The sequence below is a fragment of the Kogia breviceps genome, chromosome 6 (assembly GCF_026419965.1).
Source record: "Kogia breviceps isolate mKogBre1 chromosome 6, mKogBre1 haplotype 1, whole genome shotgun sequence".
Classification (NCBI taxonomy): Eukaryota; Metazoa; Chordata; class Mammalia; order Artiodactyla; family Physeteridae; genus Kogia; species Kogia breviceps.
In genome coordinates this window covers 34060687-34082548 of record NC_081315.1, presented here as the reverse complement: position 1 = coordinate 34082548, position 21862 = coordinate 34060687, and the positions used below count along the sequence as shown (strand labels likewise).

General features: G+C 38.5%; 1 protein-coding gene across 1 annotated transcript in view; it reads right to left on the bottom strand.

The window, feature by feature from the left end:
• Positions 1–21862, bottom strand: part of RBM46 (RNA binding motif protein 46) — a 94385-nt gene that overhangs the window by 48017 nt on the left and 24506 nt on the right. The window lies entirely within an intron of this gene.

Below are 21862 nucleotides of genomic sequence, written 5' to 3'. Positions count from 1 at the left end.
ATATATATATATATATATATATATATATATATATAAAATGGAATATTAACCATAAAAAAGAATAAAATCTTGCCATTTGTGACAACATGGTTGGAACCTGAAGGCATTATGCTAAGTGAATAAGTCACACAGAGAAAGACAAATATTGTATGATCTCACTTTTAAAAACTGCAATAAACCTCAGAATATGCAATGCTAGTAACTATGTGGAAGGAAGGAAGGAAGAAAGGGGAAATGGAAGAAAGAAGAAAAGAAAAAAGAAAAGAAAAGAAAAAAGAATCTTGCAGATACAGAGAACAGATTAGTGGTTCCCAGAGGCAGGAAGTGAGGGGAGGGCAAAAGGGTGAAAGGGGTCAAAAGGTACAAACTTCCAGCTATAGAATAAATAAGTCATGTGGATGTAATATATAATGTACAGCATGATGACTGTAGTCAATAATACTGTATTGCATATTTGAAAGTTGCTAAGAGCAGATCTTAAAAGTGCTCATCACAAGGAAAAAGGTGTAACTATAGATATTGGTAGATGTTAACTAGACTTATTGTGGTGATCATGTTGCATTATATACAAATATTGAATCATTATGTTGTACACTTGAAATTAACACAGTGTTATGTCAATTATACCTCAATTTTAAACATTAAAATATGGGCTTCCCTAGTGGTGCAGTGGTTGAAAGTCCGCCTGCCAATGCAAGGGACACGGGTTTGTGCCCCGGTCCAGGAAGATCCCACATGCCGCGGAGTGGCTGGGCCCGTGAGCCATGGCCGCTGAGCCTGCGCGTCTGGAGCCTGTGCCCCGCAATGGGAGAGGCCACAGCAGTGAGAGGCCCACGTACTGCAAAAAAGAATAATAAAATAATAATAAATTTAAAATGATTAAAATAATTTTAAAAAGGAATTGAGAACCATTATGCTAGAATCACCAAATTAATTTGATGTAGCCTTCCTAGTATAGAAAAAAAATGCAGTAAACCTCAGAATATGGAATGCTAGTAACTCATCTTTCAATAACATCATCTGTCAATAATGGTAGAGCTATGCTGATCATCTGGCCCTCAGTTTCCCATTTTCAGTTTAAAAAATCCAGTCATCCAATTAATTTTTAATCAACTACAATATTAGAAATAGTGTTAGGTAATGCAGAAAAAAAATATTTTCCCCCTCTGACTTAACTCATAACATGAGAAAACTGACACATGTAAAAAATAATTTTCTGATAGTGAAGATTAGAAACGTAAACACTTGGTTGGGGAGAGAGCATGATGAACTCTTTCCTGTGTTATCTCACTGGTGTAGTTATGTGCTTCCTTGGATAACAAGGTACAATGGAACCAGAGCTGACTGACACCTTAAGAGTCATCTGGGGGGCTGGAGTGCCAGCCCCACGTCACAGAGCCAGTCAGCGGCAATACTGGATCCCCAACTCCTCACCTCTGACTTCCAATCTTATGTACTAGCTCTCACAGAAACTTTTAAATTTGACTTTTAACTTCTGTATATTTATCATGGCACTTTTTTAAAGTGCCATGATAAATATATTCAATGAAGAAAATTACTTTGGCTGAGGCCAGCTTGGCTCAGAGACATTAGTACACCTGGCCATGAAGGATTCCTGAAGCAAAGCAGTAAGTACCTCAGGTATGACTTTTCTTTTATTGCACCCCATAGATGGTGCCTTCCCTAGATGACTATAGCTCTGACTCTCCAACTCTGTCACTTGTCACAGCAGAGGAAGTGGAAGGAGACTCCTTCTTTGTGCCAAGAACATTTTGCATTTTCTCATATGCAGGGAATACAGGGCCCATGGAACTCTAAGGGGAAAAACAGAATGCCATTATAATCCACAATGCAGTCTGCATTTTTTTTGTTTGTTTATTTGGGGTTTGGGGGATTTTCTTTATTATTTCTTTTTTATGTTTTTTTTTTTAGCTTTCTGGTAATTTTATTTTAATTTTTATTAGAGTATAGTTGCTTTACAATGTTGTATTAGTTTCTACAGTACAGTAAAGTAAATCAGCTATATATATACATATACCCCTCTTTCTTGCATTTCCTTCCCATTTAGGTCACCACAGAGCATTGAGTAGAGTACCCTGTGCTATACAGTAGGTTCTCATTAGTTAATCTATTTTATACATAGTATCAATAGTGTATATATGTCAATCCCAGTCTCCCAATTCATCCTATCCGTCGTTCCCCGTTGATATCCATAACTTTGTACTCTGCGTCTGGGCCTCTATTTCTGCTTTGTAAATAAGATCATCTATACCAATTTTTTCAGATTCCACATATATGTGTTAAAATATGATATTTGTTTTTCTCTTTCAGACTAGCTTCACTCTGTATGACAATCTCTAGATTGATCACATCTCTACAAATGACCCAGTTTTGTTCCTTTTTATATCTGACTAATATTCCATTGTATATATGTACCACATCTTCTTTATCCATTCTTCTGTTGATGGACATTTAGGTTGTTTCCATGTCCTGGCTACTGTAAATAGTGCTGCAACGAACATTGGGGTGCATGTGTCTTTTTGAATTATGATTTTCTCTGGCTATATGCCCAGTAGTGGGATTGCTGGGTCCCATGGTACTTCTATTTTTAGTTTCTTAAGGAACCTCCATATTGTTCTCCATAGTGGCTGTATCAATTTATATTCCCACCAACACTGCAAGAAGGTTCCCTTTTCTCCACACTGTCTCCAGCATTTATTGCTTGTAGATTTTTTGATGATGACCATTCTGACTGGTGAAGTAACACCCCACTGTGGTTTGATTTGCATTTCTCTAATAATTAGTGACGTTGAGGAGCTTTTCCTGTGTTTATTAGCCATCTGTATGTCTTCTTTGGAGAAATGTCTATTTAGATATTCTGTGCATTTTTTGATTGGGTTGGGGTTTGTTTTGATATTGAGCTGCATGAGCTGCTTGTAAATTTTGGAGATTAATCCTTTGTCAATTGCTTCATTTGCAAATATTTTCTCCCATTCTGAGGGTTGTCTTTTTGTCCTGTTTATGGTTCCTTTGCTGTGCAAAAGCTTTTAAGTTTAATTTGGTCCCATTTGTTTATTTTTGTTTTTATTCTCACTACTCTAGGACGTGGGTCAAAAAAGATCTTGCTGTGATTTATGTCAAACAGTGTTCTGCCTATGTTTTCTTCTAAGTTTTATAGTGTCTGGCCTTCCATTTAGGTCTTTAATCCATTTTGAGTTTATTTTTGTGTATGGTGTTAGAAAGTATTCTAATTTCATTGTTTTACATGTAGCTGTCCAGTTTTCCTAGCACCACTTATTGAAGAGACTGCCTTTTCTCCATTGTATATTCTTGCCTACTTTGTTGTAGATTAATTGACCATAAGTGTGCAAGTTTATTTCCGGGCTTTCTACCCTATTCCATTGATGTATGTGTCTGCTTTTGTGCCAGACCCATACTGTTTTGATTACTATAGCATTGTAGTATAGTCTGAAATCAGGTTGTGTGATACTTCCAGCACTGTTTTTCTTTCCCAAGATCATTTTGGCTATTCGGGTCTTTTGTGTTTCCATATGAATTTTAAAAATTTTTGTTCTAGTTCTGTGAAAAATGCCATTGGTAATTGGATAGGGGTTGCACTGAATCTGTAGATTGCCTTGGATAGTATAGTCATTTTAACAATATTGATTCTTCCAATCCAAGAACATGGTATTTCTTTCTATCTGTTTGTGTCATCCTCAATTTCTTTCATTAGCATCTTGTAGTTTTTGAATTACAGGTCTTTGGCCTCCTCAAGTAGGTTTATTCCTATGTATCTTTTTCTTTTTTATATGATGGCAAATGGAACTGTTTCCATACAGACTGCAAGTGAGGGGATTCCCATTCCAAATAAATGGAAATCTAAAGAAACCTGGAGTGGCAATACTTATATCAGACAAAAAAGACTTTAAAATAAACACTGTTATAAGAGACAAAGCAGGACACTACATAATAATCAAGGGATCAATAAAAGAAGATATAACAATTGTAAACATATATGCACCCAACACAGGAGCACTTCAATATATAAGGCAACTTTGAACAGACATAAAAGGAGAAATTGACAATAACACAGCAATAGTAGGGGCTTTAACACCTCACTTACATCAATGGACAGATCATCCAGACAGAAAATCAATAAGGAAACACAGACCTTAAGCAACACATTAGGAGATTGGTTCAAGACAGCAGAGTAGAAGGACGTCTTCTCACTCTCTCTTGCAAGAGCACCGGAATCACAATTAATTACTGAACAATCAACAACAGGAAGACACTGGAACTCACCAAAAATGATATCCCACATCCAAAAACAAAGGAGAAGCCACAATGAGATGGAAGGAGGGGTGCAATCACAATGAAATCAAATCCAATAAGTGCTGGGTGGATGACTCAAAAGATGGAGAACACCCACCGGAGTGAAGGTTCTGAGCCCCACATCAGCCTTCCCAAACTCGAGGTCCAGTAATGGCAGGAGGAATTCCAAGAGAATCACACTTTGAAGTCCAGTGGGATTTGATTGCAGGACTTAGACAGGACTGGGGGAAACAGAGACTCCACTCTTGGAGGGCACACACAAAGTAGTGTGCACATCAAACCCAGGAGAAAGGAGCAGTGACCCCATAGGAGACTGAACTAGACCTACCTGCTATTGTTGGAGGGTCTCCTGCAGAGGTGGGGGGTGGATGTGCCTCACCATGGGGACAAGGACACTGGCAGCAGAAGTTCTGGGAAGTACTCCTTGGCATGAACCCTCCCGAAGTCTCCCATTAGCCCCAAGAAAGAGCCTGTAGCTTCCAGTGCTGGGTCACCTCAGGCCAAACAACCAACGAGGAGGGAACCCAGCCCCACCCATCAGCTGACAAGCAGATTAAAGTTTTACTGAGCTCTGCCCACCAGAGCAACACACAGCTCTACCCAGTCCCTCCCATCAGGAAGCTTGCACAAGCCTCTTAGATAGCCTCATCCACCAGAGGGCAGACAGCAGAAGCAAGAAAAACTACAATCCTGCAGCCTGTGGAATAAAAACCACATTCACAGAAAGATAGACAAAATGAAAAGGAAGAGGACTATGTACCAGATGAAGGAAGAAGATAAAACCCCAGAAAAACAACTAAATGAAGTGGAGATAGGAAACCTTCCAGAAAAAGAATTCAGAATAATGATACTGAAGATGATCCAGGATGTTGGAAAAAGAATGGAGGCAAAGATCGAGAAGATGTAAAAAATGTTTAACAAAGACCTAGAAGATTAAAGAAAAAACAACTGGAAGAATTAAAGAACAAAAAAACAGAGATGAACAATACAATAACTGAAATGAAAAATACACTAGAAGGAATCAATAGCAGAATAACTGAGGCAGAAGAACGGATAAGTGACCTGGAAGACAGAATGGTGGAATTCACTGCCACAGAAAAGAATAAAGAAAAATGAATGAAAAGAAATGAAGACAGCCTAGGAGACCTCGGGGGCAACATTAAGCACACAACCATTTGCATTATAGGGGTCCCAGAAGGAGAAGAGAGAGAGAAAAGGACCCGAGAAAATATTTGAAGAGATTATAGTCAAAAACTTCCTTACCATGGGAAAGGAAATAGCCATCTAGGTCCAGGAAGCACAGAGAGTCCCAGGCAGGATAAACCCAAGGAGAAACACACTGAGACACATAGTAATCAACTTGACAAAAATTAAACACAAATAAAAATTATTAAAAGCAACAAGGGGAAAATGACAAATAACATACAAGGGAACTCCCATAAGGTTAACAGCTGATTTCTCAGCAGAAACTCTACAAGCCAGAAGGTAGCCACATGATATATTTAAAGTGATGAAAGGGAAGAACCTACAATCAAGATTAATCTACCCAGCAAGGATCTCATTCAGATTCAATGGAGAAATCAAAAGCTTTACAGACAGGCAAAAGCTAGGAGAATTCAGCACCACCAAACCAGCTCTACAAAAAATGCTAAAGGAACGTCTCTAAGTGGGAAATGCAAGAGAACAAAAGGATCTACAAAAACATACCCAAAACAATTAAGAAAATGGTAATAGGAACATACATATCAATAATTACCTAAATGTGAATGGATTAATTGCTCCAACCAAAAGACACAGGCTCACTAAATGGATACAAAAACAAGACCTATCTATATGCTGTCTACAAGAGACCCACTTCAGACCTAGGGACACATACAGACTGAAAGTGAGGGGATGGAAAAAAGATATTCCATGCAAATGGAAATCAAAAAAAGCTGGAGTAGCAATATTCATATAAGATAAAATAGACTTTAAACTAAAGAATGTTACAAGAGACAAAGAAGAACACTACATAATGATCAAGGGATCAATCCAAGAAGAAAATATAACAATTATAAATATATATGCACCCAACATAGGAGCACCTCAATACATAAGGCAAATACTAACAGCTATAAAAGAGGAAATCAACAGTAACACAAAAATAGTAGGAGACTTTAATACCTCACTTACACCAATGGACAGATCATCCAGACAGAAAATTAGTAAGGAAACACAAGTTTTAAATGACAATAGACCAGATAGATTTAATTGATATTTATAGGACATTCCATCCAAAAACCGCAAATTACACTTTCTTCTCAAGTACACACAAAACAGTCTCTGGTATAGATCACATCTTGGGTCACAAATCAAACCTTGGTAAATTTAAGAAAACTGAAATCATATCAAGCATCCTTTTTGACCACAACACTATGAGATTAGAAATAAATTACAGAGAAGAAGACATAAAAAAGATGAACACATGGAGGCTAAACAATATGTTACTGAATAACCAAGAGATCACTGAAGAAATCAAAGAGGAAATTTAAAAATACCTAAAGACAAAGTACAATGAAAACATGATGATCCAAAACCTATGGGATGCAGCAAAAACAGTTCTAAGTGGGAGGTTTATAGCAATACAAGGCTACCTCAAGAAACAAGAAAAATCTCAAATAAACAGTCTAATCTTACACCTAAAGGAACTAGAAAAAGAAGAACAAACAAAACGCAAAGTTAGTAGAAGGAAAGAAATCATAGAGATCAGAGCAGAAATGAATGAAATAGAAACAAAGAAAACAGTAGCAAAGATCAATAAAACTAAAAGCTGGTTCTTTGAGAAGATAAACAAAATTGATAAACTATTAGCCAGACTCATCAAGAAAAAAAGGGAGAAGACTCAAACCAACAGAATTAGAAATGAAAAAGAAGAAGTAACAACTGACACAGCAGAAATACAAAGCATCCTAAGAGACTACTACAAACAACTCTATGCCAATAAAATGGACAACCTGGAAGAAATGGACAAATTCTTAGAAAGGTAAAACCTTCCAAGACTGAACCAGGAAGAAATAGAAAATATGAACAGACCAATCACAAGTAATGAAATTGAAACTGTGATTAAAAATCTTCCAACAAACAAAAGTCCAGGACCAGATGGCTTCACAGGTGAATTCTATCAAACATTTAGAGAAGAGCTAACACCCATCCTTCTCAAACTCTTCCAAAAATTTGCCGAGAAAGGAACACTACAAAACTCATTCTACGAGGCCACCATCACCCTGATACCAAAACCAGACAAAGATACTACAGAAAAAGAAAATTACAGACTAATATCACTGATGAATATAGATGCAAAAATCCTCAACAGAATACTAGCAAACAGAATCCAACAGCACATTAAAAGGATCATACACCATGATGAAGTAGGATTTATCCCAGGGATGCAAGGATTCTTCAATATACGCAAGTCAATCAATGTGATATACCATATTAACAAATTGAAGAATAAAAACCATATAATCATTTCAATAGATGCAGAAAAAGCTTTTGACTAAATTCAACACCCATTTATGATAAAAACTCTCCAGAAAGTGCATAGAGGGAACCTACCTCAACATTACAAAGGCCATATATGACAAATCCATAGCAAGCATCATTCTCAATGGTGAAAACCTGAAAGCATTTCCTCTACTATCAGGAAAAACACAAGGATGTCCACTCTCGCCACTGTGATTCAACATAATTTTGGAAGTCCCAGCCACAGCAATCAGAGAAGAAAAAGAAATAAAAAGAATTCAAATTGGAAAAGAAGAAGTAAAACTGTCATGTTTGCAGATGACATGATACTATACATAGAGAATCCTAATGATGCCACCGGAAAACTACTAGTGCTAATCAATGAATTTGGTAAAGTTGCAGGATACAAAATTAATGCACAGAGATCACTTGCATTCCTATACACTAGCAACGAAAAATAAGAAAGAGAAATTAAGGAAACAATCCCATTCACCTCTGCAACAATAAGAATAAAATACCTAGAAATAAACCTACCTAAGGTAGTAAAAGATCTGTACTCAGAAAACTATAAGTCACTGTTGAAAGAAATCAAGGATGACACAAACAGATGGAGAGATATACCATGTTCTTGAATTGGAAGAACAATGTTGTGAAAATGACTATACTACCCAAAGCAATCTACAGATTCAATGCAGTCCCTATCAAATTACCAATGGCATTTTTTACAGAACTAGAACAAAAAATCTTAAAATTTGTATGGAGACAAAAAAGACCCCAAATAACCAAAGCAATCTTGAGGGAAAAAAAAACGGAGCTTAAGGAATCAGAGTCCCTGACTTCAGACTATACTACAAAGCTACAGTAATCAAGACAATATGGTACTGGCAAAAACAGAAATATAGATCAATGGAACTGGATAGAAAACCCAGAGATAAACCCATGCGACTATGGTCAACTAATCTATGACAAAGGGGGCAAGGATATACAATGGAGAAAAGACAGTCACTTCAGTAAGTGATGCTGGGAAAACTGGACAGCTACATGTAAAAGAATGGAATTAGGACACTCCCTAACACCATACACAAAAATAAACTCAAAATGGATTAAAGACCTAAATTTAAAACCGGACACTATAAAATTCTTATAGGAAAACATAGGAAGAACACTCTTTGACATAAATCACAGCAAGATTTTTTTGACCCACCTCCTAGAGTAATTAAAATAAAACCAAAAATAAACAAATGGGACCTAATGAAACTTAAAAGCTTTTGCACAGCAAAAGAAACTATAAACAATATGAAAAGACAACCCTCAGAATGGGAGAAAATATTTGTAAACGAATCAATGGACAAAGATTTAATCTCCAAAATATATAAACAGCTCATGCAGCTCAATATTAAAAAAAACAAACAACCCAATCCAAAAATGGGCAGAAGACCTAAATAGATATTTCTCCAAAGAAGACATACAGATGGCCAAGAAGCATATGAAAAGCTGCTCAACATCACTAATTATTAGAGAAATGCAAATCAAAACTACAATGAGGTATCATCTCACACCAGTTAGAAGGGGCATCATCAGAAAATCTACAAACAACAAATGCTGGAGAGGGTGTGGACAAAAGGGAACCCTCCTGCACTGTTAGTGGGAATGTAAATTGATGAAGCCACTATGGAGAACAGTATAGAAGTTCCTTAAAAAACTAAAATTAGAATTACCATATGACCCAACAATCCCACTACAGGGCATATACCCAGAGAAAGCCATAATTCAAAAAGACACATGCACCCCAATGTTCATTGCAGCACTCTTTGCAATAGCCAGGTCATGGAAGCAACCTAAATGCCCATCGACAGAGGAATGGATAAAGAAGATGTGGCACATATATACAATGGAATATTACTTGGCCATAAAAGGGAACAAAATTGGGTCATTTGTAGATATGTGGATGGACCTTGAGACTGTCATACAGAGTGAAATAAGTCAGAAAGAGAAAAACAAATACCATATATCAACACATATATGTGGAATCTAGACAAGTGGTAAAAATGAACCAGTTTGCAAGGCAGGAATAGAGACACAGATGTAGAGAACAAACATATTGACACCAAGGGGGGAAAGTGGGCAGAGGGGGGTTGGTGGTGGGATTATTTTTGGAGATTGAGATTGACATATATATATATACACTAACATGTATAAAATAGATAACCAATAAGAACCTGCTGTATAAAATAAAATTCAAAAAAAGAAATTAGACCAGATGGACTTAATTGATATCTAAAGGGCATTCCATCCAAAAGCAGCAGAATACACATTCTTTTCAAGTGCTCATGGAACATTCTGCAGGATAGATCACATGCTGGGCCACAAAGCATGCCTCAGTAAGTTAAAGAAAATTGAAATCATATCAAGTGTCTTTTCCAACCACAGTGCTATGAGGCTAGAAATCAACTACAAGACAAAAACTGCAAAAAACACCAACACATGGAGACTAAACAATATGCTACTAAACAACCAATGGATCACTGAATAAATCAAAGGAGAAATCAAAAAAACATAGAGACAAATGAAAATGAAAACGCAATAATCCAAAACCTATGGGATGCAGCAAAAGCAGTTTTAAGAGGGAAGTTTATAGTGATTCAAGCTCATCAGGAAACAAGAAAAATCTCAAATAAACAACCTAGCCTTACAAAAGTAACTAGAAAAAGAAGAACAAACAAAACCCAAAGTTAGTAGAAGGAAAGAAATCATAAAGATCAGAGCAGAAATAAAACAGAGACTAAAAAAATCATAGAAAAGATCAATGAAACTAGAAGCTTGTTCTTTGAAAAGATAAACAAAATTGATAAACCTTTAGCCAGACTCATCAAAAAAACAGGGAGAGGGCCCAAATCAATAAAATCAGAAATGAAAAAGGAAAAGTTACAACAGACACCACGGAAATAGAAAGGATCATAAGAGACTACTACAAGCAAGTATATGCCAATAAAATGGACAACCTAGAAGAAATGAACACATTCTTAGAAAGGTACAATTTCCCAAGACTGAACCAAGAAGAAATAGAAAATATGAACAGACCAATTACCAGTAACAAAATTGAATCAGTTAAAAAAAAAAAACTCCCCAAAATAAAAGTCCAGGCCTGGATGGCTTCACAGGTGAATTCTACCAAACATTTAGAGAAGTTAACACCTAACATTCTGAAACTATTCCAAAAAATTGCAGAGGATGGAACACTTCCAAACTCATTCTATAAGGCCACCATCACCCTGATACCAAAACCAGATATCACAATAAAGGAAAATTGCAGCCCAATATCATTGATGAACATAGATACAAAAATCCTCAACAAAATACGCACAAACCAAATTCAGCAATACATTAAAAGGATCACACACCACAATCAAGTGGGATTTATCCAAGGGGTGCAAGCATTTTTTGGTATCTGCAAATCAATCAATGTGATACATATACCACATTAACAAGTTGAAGAATAAAAATCATATGATTATCTCAATAGATGCAGAAAAAGCTTCTGATAAAATTTGACATCAATTTATGATTTAAAAATAAAACTTTCTAGAAATTGGGCAGAGAGGGAACATACCTCAGCAAAATAAAGCCCATATATGACAAACCCACAGCTAACATCACTCTCAATGGTGAAAAGTTGAAAGCATATCCTCTAAGATCAGGAACAAGACAAGGATGCCCACTCTCACCACTTTCATTCAACATAGTTTGGGAAGTCCTAGCTACAGCAATCAGAGAAGAAAAAGAAATAAATGGTGTCCAAATTGAGAAGGAAGAAGTAAAACTGTCAGTTTGCTGATGACATGATAGTATACATAGAAAATCCTACAGACACTACCAGAAAACTACTAGAGGTCATTAATGAATTTGCTAAAGTTGCAGGATACAAGATTAATACACAGAAATATGTTGCATTTCTATACACTAACAAAGAAATATCAGAAAATGAAATTAAGGAAATAGTTTGCATTTTAAATTAAAGCATCAGATCTTTCTAAGCAATTATTATATCTGTTCTAATTTGCATTGATCCGCTTGTATGTAAAATCTCTAGGGCATCCCTGAAATCACTGACCTTTTATGTTTTGCCAGCTTTTAGTCATTCTATTCCAATTCTCATTCTTAATAAATGAGATACTTTTCCATCTCAACCTGTGTCTTAGCACCACTGGAATCTTTTTCTGTAGGAATAATGTATTTAAATGGAAACTTGAAAGAAATACAATCTGTAATTGAAACAACTACAATCTGTAATTCTGATTTTCATTCTGTCCTGTGTATATGGGGCAGGCTAACCAGACTGAATTAGAACCACTTCTCTGGTTCAGTCCAGTAGGCCCCTGTAACCCAGAGACAGGGCTTTAGTTCTATGAATAATTAGGAGATAGAGTAAGTCCTAAGTATGTGTTTAAGTTCTAGGAAGTGGGTGAGTAGTCTACGTCAATTAGTTGGAGGTGTAAGAGGAAAGAAGGGGAGTGGTCAGTAGAATGACTACAGGATGCAAAATCAGAATGACTGCTTTATGAACAAATATTAATAGCAGGAAATTGTATTAAAATTTTACACAAATTTGTTTTTCTTACTACTTATTTTTACTAGATGTGACAAATGGTTAAGAATATCTTATAGTCTATACTTGTAGAAAGCCTATTTTTATACACAGATACATATATTTTTATGTCTGCATATAAGATATTTTCATATATTTTATATGCAGAATGGTGTTCAATAAAAGGCACTGTTATTATAAAAACCTATATGAAAATTTCAGCTCTTCTCTTTCCCAGTTGTACATAGGCTTGGTCAATTCATGTAACTCATGTAACCTCTCTGAGCTTTAGTTTTCACAGTTGTAAAATGGACATAATACCAACTTTCTCACAGGTGTGTAGAATAACATGACATAGCAAGTTAAAACACTAAGCCCTGTACTGGACACTTTGGGATTTGTGATTTTTGGGTATTATCTCTTGAATTGTTTGCCATGGTTTGTTTGTTGTTTATTATAATTTTAGAAATTTTGAATAGACATTTAAAGAGTACTTTCTCTTACATTATACTTTCTCACAATTCAGAATTGACTACTGGGTTAATTAAGATCTGGTCATATTTACTTTAATCTTTTTTTATTAAAAAAAGTGTATATGCATGCACACATATGATAAAATTAGAATCCCTCTGGACACCAGTGCTAATCCCATTTATACCCTTTGCCCATTGGTTGATATATTTATTCAACACACATTTACGGAGTGCCTACTATGTGCTAGGTACAGTGCTAGTTGCCAGGGTCAGTATTCATGATGAACCAGACTAAAAAATCCTTCCCTTTACTTTACTCCAGCTACAGTGACTTTCAGCCTTCTTGACCATACCAGGCAAACTTCTGCATCACAGCCCTTATTCTTGCTATTCTGTAATCCTGGAATGTGCACCCTCCACAAAGCCAGGTAGATGGCTATTTTATCTTCTTGAGGGCTTTTTTGAAATTTCACTTTCTCAGTAAGACCTTCCAAGGCCATATTGTGTGAATTACATCCTTCTTCCATATCATACATACAAACTATATCTATCTCTGCTTTATTTTTCTCCATAGTGCTTCTCACCATCTAACACTGTATTCTATTATCTTGTTATTATCTGTTTCCCCTACTAAAATATGGCATCCAAGACTGCAGAGATTTTGGTCTGCTTTATTCATTGCTCAATCTTCAGTGCCTAGCACAGTGCCCTCAAAAATTATATGTCCAATCAATGAATAAGAGATTAAAAATTAGAGCAGCTTATTTTCCTCTCAATGTTTAATGATTGAAGTGACCTAATGAAAGAGAAGTGTAATTTATGTGATTTTCAAAATTGCTGATACATAAAAAGATATCATCCCCATCTTCCTGCTTCTATAGAAAAAGTAGAATACTTATTTTCAAAATATGCATGGAATAGCTTTCATAATGCCACGGTTAGATAACTTATAACTAACATATTTTGAAACTGATGAAAATTACTCCAAAATTAGCTTTTGGAGAATGTATGCTGCTCTGTTGATTTATCCCTTGATTTGACATTATGGTGAATCAAATTTATGCTGACCCCAGAGGAAATTTTACATCCAGCCTTCACGTTAGCCTCTAGAAATGTACTTAGCTGGTACATCAGGGGTCTTCAGCCAGTACTGGTCTGCGGCCTGTTAGGAACTGGGCCGCACAGCAGGAGGTGAGTGGCGGGCGAGCGAGGAAAGCTTCATCTGTCGCTGCCCATCACTCCGTATCGCTCGCCTTACCGCCTAAACCATTGCATCCCCCCCCCCCCGTTGCCTGCATTACCGCCTGAACCATCCCACCTGCCCCCCACGTCCATGGAAAAACTGTCTTCCACGAAACCGGTCTCTGGTGCCAAAAAGGTTGGGGACTGCTGCACAGGACTCCATCCTTTCACTAACCCCAGTGAAAGAATAATTCAAGGGCATAAGCAACATTGTTCAATAAAAATTGTCTAGCTCCTACTTATTTCTAAGTACTTCAGTAAATCTAAGAGTTGTAGTTCAACACATTTTTTGAGTCAGAGTGATAAGATGGAAATGAAATGGGCTTTGGAATAAGACAGTTCAAATACTGGCAGTGTAACTTTAGACACAAATTACTTAGCCTCTCAAAGTCTCCACTTTCACATCACTTACACTTACAACAATATTGTCTGTCGTGTATGTTGGTTGTCTAGATTAAATAAGATATTGTATCAGTCAGCGTAGACCAGGTTAGGCTGCAATAATAAACAGTCCCACAAATCTCAGCTTAAAATAACAAAGGTTTATTTCTCTCTTGAGCTACAGTAGCTGTGGGTCTGCTCCCATGCAGCCATTCCTCCTCCCTTTACTCAGGAGCCCAGACTGATGGAGCACTGCCACCTGTCACATTGTAGGTGGCCATGGCAGAGGGACAGGAGACCTCTGGGTGATCTCACATGGGCAATTACATGCTAAGTTCCAAATTGCCACATGTTCTTTCCAATCACAGTTCGATAGCTGGGACTGGTCACATGGTGCCACCAACAAAAGTATCTAGGAGGTCACCACCAACAAAGGGACCTAGGAGGTAATCATGCTACCGGCACCCAAAATGTGGGTGCCTGCATGTTTACTAAGCAACATCAGTGATGACTACAGCCATTCCATGTAAAGTGTCTAGCATAGCATCCATCTCACATACGTCCCTTTCCTCTCTCCAGCCTACTCCCCCCATATGCGTTCTTGTTTATAAAATGGAAAGATCTATATCTCAGAAACATTATCCTTGAATTCCCAAACTGTGTTCAGTACAATACTTAAACCAGAAAATGCTCCATGAAAAAAAGTTATGTGATAAAATTAATTTGAGAAACGCCACATACTATATCCCTTTCAGAAATTCTCAGTGCACAGTGGCTTTATAAAAGTTCAGAGATGTGGCAAAGATAATTGTTTAACTCTGTTTCACCCAAAGTTTAACAAACTTATTTAATCACCCAACAGATTCATAGAATAGCTATTAATTACTTGTGGAACACCCATTGAATACTTCCTAGAAAATGTTGCTCCAATGAATTTAAGAGTGCGGTGAATTTCCAGCTGACAACGAAAAGGGTCGTAGCATTTAAAAACAAAATGTTTGTTACCGCAATAGAAAAAAAACCCCAAAACCACCACCTGTGGGACAGTGTAATTGTACTTATTCTTTAGAATTGATTGAGCACTGTCTTACACACTTAGAAACACTTTAAAAGAGCTGGTAGTTTAACTGGGGAGCGAGACAAGCCCGCTGTCAACAAGGCCAGTGCAAGGATCTCAAACCGCAGTGTGACGTGTTTCAGGGTGGGCTCAGCCTCTGTGCTTGGCCCCAGCCCCCATTTTAGGGTCACAGATAAAGGGAGCTGCTGGGCCTGCATCCAGCGGTTCACCCCCACTCAGGAGGGGACACTCCGGTGTGAGCTTCGTTCTTGTTTCCTCACAGTGCTGCAAAAATTCTGTCGGGCACTTAACAGGCACTCTTGGGTCCACATGAAGCCGGGAGGCCTGTCCTTGTCAGAGACTAGGCCAAGCCCCTGGCCTTTGGACAGGGCCATCCTGAGCCCCTTGCCCCGCCTGCTCCCATGTCTGCCTTCTGTCCCACCCCCTAGGCTAATTTCCGCTGTAGGGCCTTACCCTTCAGACCCCACCGTCAGCTCCGTCTTGGTTTCTCAGTGGCCCCTGTCAACAGGGATTCCAGGGCTTGGTTCACAAGTGGTATAGAGACTAGAGGAAAAATGTTTAGAACTATATATAGGAGGATAATCAATCCTGTCTGTTCTCAGTTAATGGCCAAGACAGATTTCTGCTGAATCAAAAATATCGCGGGCTTCCCTGGTGGCGCAGTGGTTGAGAATCCGCCTGCCGATGCAGGAGACACGGGTTCGTGCCCTGGTCCGGGAAGATCCCACATGCCGCGGAGCGGCTGGGCCTGTGAGCCATGGCCGCTGAGCCTGCGCGTCCGCAGCCTGTGCTCCGCAATGGGAGAGGCCACAACAGTGAGAGGCCCGCATACCGCAAAAAAAAAAAAATATCGCATACGTCACACATGTAAATAATATCCTTGGATCTGTAACCCAGGCCCCTTATTGTTTGTGATTCGACCACCTGCAATAGGCCTACGAGTTTTGTTTGAGGATTTGCATGGTTGCCTGTTGGTGGAGAGCCAGGATGGTCCACTTGTCATCTCCCCTGCACCTCAGCTTTGCAGTATTCACCCTGTTAAGTTCCAGGGCTGTGATGTGATTTGGATTGTTAATTTCATTGCCCAGAAGTGACTCCTCACATACCCAGAGGGTAAGTCCCAAACACCAAGATGCCCACTTAGGGAGCTGCTGTGCATCTGTGTGTGTACCAAAAAGCAGATGGTAGACAGACCCACCTATTATTATTGTGATGGGCTTTGTTTCATCTTAATACCATCTTGGCATTGCTTCACAAAAGGAGGCTGCTTTGTAAACAGTTCACTGTGGAATATAGAGTGTTCCCTGGTGTCAGCTCATAACTCCATCAGAGGACTGCTGAGCTTGAATAGCATCTGGTATAACTGGGTGCAATTTGCATGGATACCTTAACAAAACTAAAACCAGACATCAACTGTGTCAGCTAAACTTTCACAGATTCCAGGGGCAGGGGCCACTACCTTTCTGTTTCACTTCCTTGGGTGAGGATTTAAAATCTTAAGAACAATTACATCATATTGAACCAAAGTTCAGTCTCTGTGGCCAGAAAGCACAGGTAAGGACTAGGAAAGTAAATAAACCCCTCCTCACGACGAGTGACCACCAGCTAGATGTAGCAGTATGATCTCGGAAAGAAATTGATGACTTCATTTGCTTGACTGCACACAAATAGGGCACTGTGAAATAATAGAGAATTTAGAGTAAAAATACCACAGTTTGAGTCCTGATACTACATTTCTGACTATGGGCTCTTGAACATTTAACCTGCTTAACCTCAGATTCCTTGACAGTTAAACAAGAATAACACCTTGGTGGTTAAAAACCACTCAATAGGGCTTCCCTGGTGGTGCAGTGGTTGAGAATCCGCCTGCCGATGCAGGGGACACGGGTTCGTGCCCCGGTCCGGGAAGATCCCACGTGCCGCCGAGCGGCTGGGTCCGTGAGCCATGGCCGCTGAGCCTGCGCGTCTGGAGCCTGTGCTCCGCAACGGGAGAGGCCACAACAGTGAGAGGCCCGCGTATCACAAAAAAAAAAAAAAAAAAAAAAAACAAAAAAAAAAACCACTCAATATTTTATTTATATATAAGTACTTATAGGCTCAGTATTTATAAGCTCAGTTTCTTCATTATAGGGTAATAATTATTAAATGAGTGAATGTATGTGAAAGCCCTTTATAAAATAACAAATGCAAAAATGTCTTATTTTCTAAAGTCACTTTCAACTCAGATAGTTCCAATACTATGGTTGCAACATACCTGCTCCTTCAGAGTAGAAACTTTTATCTTCCACCTCTGAAGCCCCTCCGCCAAGTTCAGTGCCTAGGATATCATGGACACTCAATACACGTGAGCCACATGAAAGGAATGAAGCAGAATCTGAATCGTTTGTTGTGGGAATGAGTTGGCTGCCTTCAGGAAGTAGTTAGCATCCTAAGCCTGAAAGTACCAATGTGGAGTGGTTGGTAAAATTGCCAAATGTGGTTGGTAACCACAGGGCATGAGAGCTCCCCTTCTGGTCTCCCAACTCTGTTTATTTAGGTTTCTGTTTATTAGTTTTTTTTCACAGATTCTGGGTTCCTAGGAGAGACCTCCCTAACCCCACCATGTCTACCTCATACCAGGCAAAAAATGTGTGCTTAGGAGCACATTCGAATGTGCCAACTTAGGAGCATGTCAGTAAAAGTTCCTTGAGCCTGCCCAGGGAAAGAACCAAGCAAGGGTGGGGTGGCGGTGAGGGGGGAGCAGATAAAAGTTGACCTTTTCTAGTTTTCTTAGCCTGCCTTGCTATCTAGGTGGGAAGATAGCTTTGGGATCAAAGGGATAGCACTTGGCTCCAGAGTGGTCGTGCGAATGAACACTAGCAAAGTAAAGAAATCTGACTGAACTACAGAAGGAGATGTAACAGTCTCTGCAGGAGCAGCAAAGGGAAGCGTAGGTGTAGCTGTTCACCTACAGAGGAGCTTGTCCCTCATACAGATTGCTGTGGCGCTCTAAACCCACTTCCTTTCTTCTCTTCATTTTCAGACTTTCTCTCATCTTGTCTTATGTCTTCAATTCCTTTAGAGTTTTAAAAATAATTGTCACAAACATTTTTGTCACTTTATTGTCACTTTCAGTCCTCATCCAGGTGTTGACCTGAAACAAATAGACTCCCAGCTATTTCTCCAGCAAAGATGGGTTTATTTGGGATCAGCACAGAATTGCAATTTGAGGTCTGCAACCATGGTGGGCCATGTGCAAGTCCCCTACAAAAGTGGAGAAGAGGACTCTTTTATAGAGGGGAAAGGAAATTGGGAGAGCTGTAGTAAATCAAGGGTCCATGGCTTTTCAGTGGCTGAGTCCTTCACGGAAAAGGAGTCTTTCTTCCTATTGGGCTCAGCTATCTTCACAGGGCATAAGAGCTCCCCCTTCTGGTCTCCCAACTCTATTTAATTGAGGTTTCTGTTTATTCATTTTTTTACCCAGGAAAAATTAGGTGTAGTATGAAATGAAAAGAATTTACCATTGTTTGAAATAATGCCATTTACAGAAACATGGATGCAACTAGAGATTATCATACTAAGTGAAGTAAATCAGACAGAGAAAGACAAATAACCATATGATATCACTTACATGTGGAATCTAAAATTTGACACAAATGAACCTATCTATGAAACAGAAACAGAATCACAGATGTGGAGAACAGACTGGTGGTTGCCAAGGGGGATGGGGTTGGGGGAGGGATGGAGTGGGAGGTTGGGGTTAGCAGATGTAAGCCATTATATATAGGATAGATAAACAACAAGGTCCTACTGTATAGCACAGGGAACTATATTCAATATCTTATAATAAACCATAATGGAAAAGAATATTTAAAAAGAATGTATATATATGTATAACTGAATCACTTTGCTGTACAGCAGAAATTAACACAACATTGTATACTTCAATTAAAAAAACAAAACAAAACAAAAACCAAAAAGAATGTACTGTTGTTGAATTCCCTGGTAGTCATTTGTCTGTGACTTGCTAGAGGTGAAGTGGAGAAAGATTTGTGTGGAGAGGTGGGAGTTTGGAGGAGGTGCTAAGGGAGGCTGGAGAGGAAATCAATCTTGATGTCGCTCAAGTATGTAGCAATTGCTACCTCTTTGGTTTCCACCCAGCAGTGAGACACGTGATCAGATCAGGTGTCTGGACTAATGTGGAGCTTAGGTTCTTCAGCCTGAGCAGATCCTTGGAGGCAGCTGCAGGCCCAGTCAGGCTTAGCCAACAAAAGCTGTTTATCTGATAAATCTTGGAAGTTCAGCTCATTGTTTGACTCAGTATAAACAAGGAGACTTTCTCAAGAATGCTAACACATTCTTCTTCAAAGAGTAGGTGACTCAGTCAAGTGCCAGATAAAACGGTCTCAAAATTCTTCATGTATTGGGGTCAACATAGGACAAAGGGATAAGAAATCATTACGTTGTACAATTTTTGTTGGACATGTTAGCCATTTGGATTTGTTTAATCTTCCATTATGATTTTTTTCATGAATATTTGTGGAGATTTAATTGTAGAGAATCTGAAGAACTTATGAGGTCACGCTGCTCAAAAAGTTTCCAGAAGCAGTTGAATCTGAGTCTTGTATTGTGTCTTAATCTCTGCTCCATCATTCTGTGAAAGGGAAGAAATGGCAGTGGACTTCCCTCAACAGGTTGTTGGAATAAGAGCCCAAGAATAGAGTCCTGTGCAGTCTGTTTTATATTTCTACTCCTTCCCGATTCTCCTGACTCTCCTAGAATTTCTTCTATTTTTATTTTCATTTTTTTTTTACTGAAGTATAGTTGATTTACAAAAAGTTTCAGGTATACAGCAAAGTGATCCAGTTATACATATATATGTAAATATATATTCTTTTCAGATTCTTTTCCATCATAGGTTATTACAATATATTGAATATAGTTCCCTGTGCTATACAGTAGGTCCTTGTTGTTTTCCTATTTTATATATAGTAGTGTGTATCTGTTAACCCCAAATTCCAAATTTATCCCTCTCCTACCTTTCCCCTTTGGTGACCATAAGTTTGTTTTCTGTGTGTGAGTCTTTCTGTTTTGTAAATAAGGTCATTTGTATCATATTTTTAAGATTCCACATATAAGTGATATCATATAATATTTGTCTTTCTCTGTCTAACTTCACTTAGAATAATAATCTCTAGGTGACCCTGCTAGAATCTCTATCTGAATATGTGTTTTTTCAAAGAAGCCAGTAGAAATGGGAACGGTCATTGATTTGACTGACCCTCTGATACTAATCACTGTTCTGAAAGAAAAGTACTGTTCTGATGATATTACAAATAGGGTGACTCTTAGAAAAGAATTATGAAAATTAACTTCTGATTTATGTTCTTAAATGAGGCATAAAGCAGTTCATAGTATGTTTCATTCCAAGCAAGGCTGAAGTGAAAACAGACATGTCAGATATTATACTGTTCTTTGAGTCTTTGTGCTTTGTTTCCTTCCTTTTCCCACCAAACTACTACAAAAAGAAGCCCACGCTCCTTTCCCATTTACATTACGACCTACAATCTGCCTTCTCCCCTGACCTTCCTAACAGCCCGCATCTAGCGTTAGTGGGATGCTGACCAATCAAGGTCACTCTGTCTCCTTGTTTGTCAAGTCCAGTGTGAACAGCCTTTGGCCCTTCTCTCTCTTCTCTATCTTGATGCTGTTCATACACTTCCTTCTAAAGCTCACCCCTCCGTGGCTTCCTCACAGTCTCCTCTGATCTGCTCTAAACTTTGTACCAATATTCCTCAGTCTGCTTCTGGAAATGTTCTTGATCTTTCTTCCTCCCTCTTACTTGTTTGTGACTCTAGTCTCCTATCATTACATTTTATTTTAATCCTTCATAGACACCCCAAAATGGTCTAATTCATAGCCTGGGCTACATTTACCACTGTTATAATTCCCAGTACCTCTCTGTCTTGAGCGTGAGATTCCAATTTGCAGCTGTTTATATTTCCACCTATGGGACCCCAGGCTACTCAAACTTTGTATATACCAAACCAGGCTCTTCCTACTTCTTCCAAGGCCCGCTCCCCTAAATTAGCCAGTATGGCACAATACAACCAGTTATATTGATGGGTGCCCAATTGTTCCTGTTAGCCCTCAGATATGCTTCTTGACTTTCACAGCAGGCTGTTTCCCAGGCTCTCCTGTCAGCTGCTCTCTGGCTTTGTTGGCCAATGTAAGGCCCTCACAAGACAAGAGATTGGAGGCTGAGTGGAAGAGAGAAACCAAGGTATCACA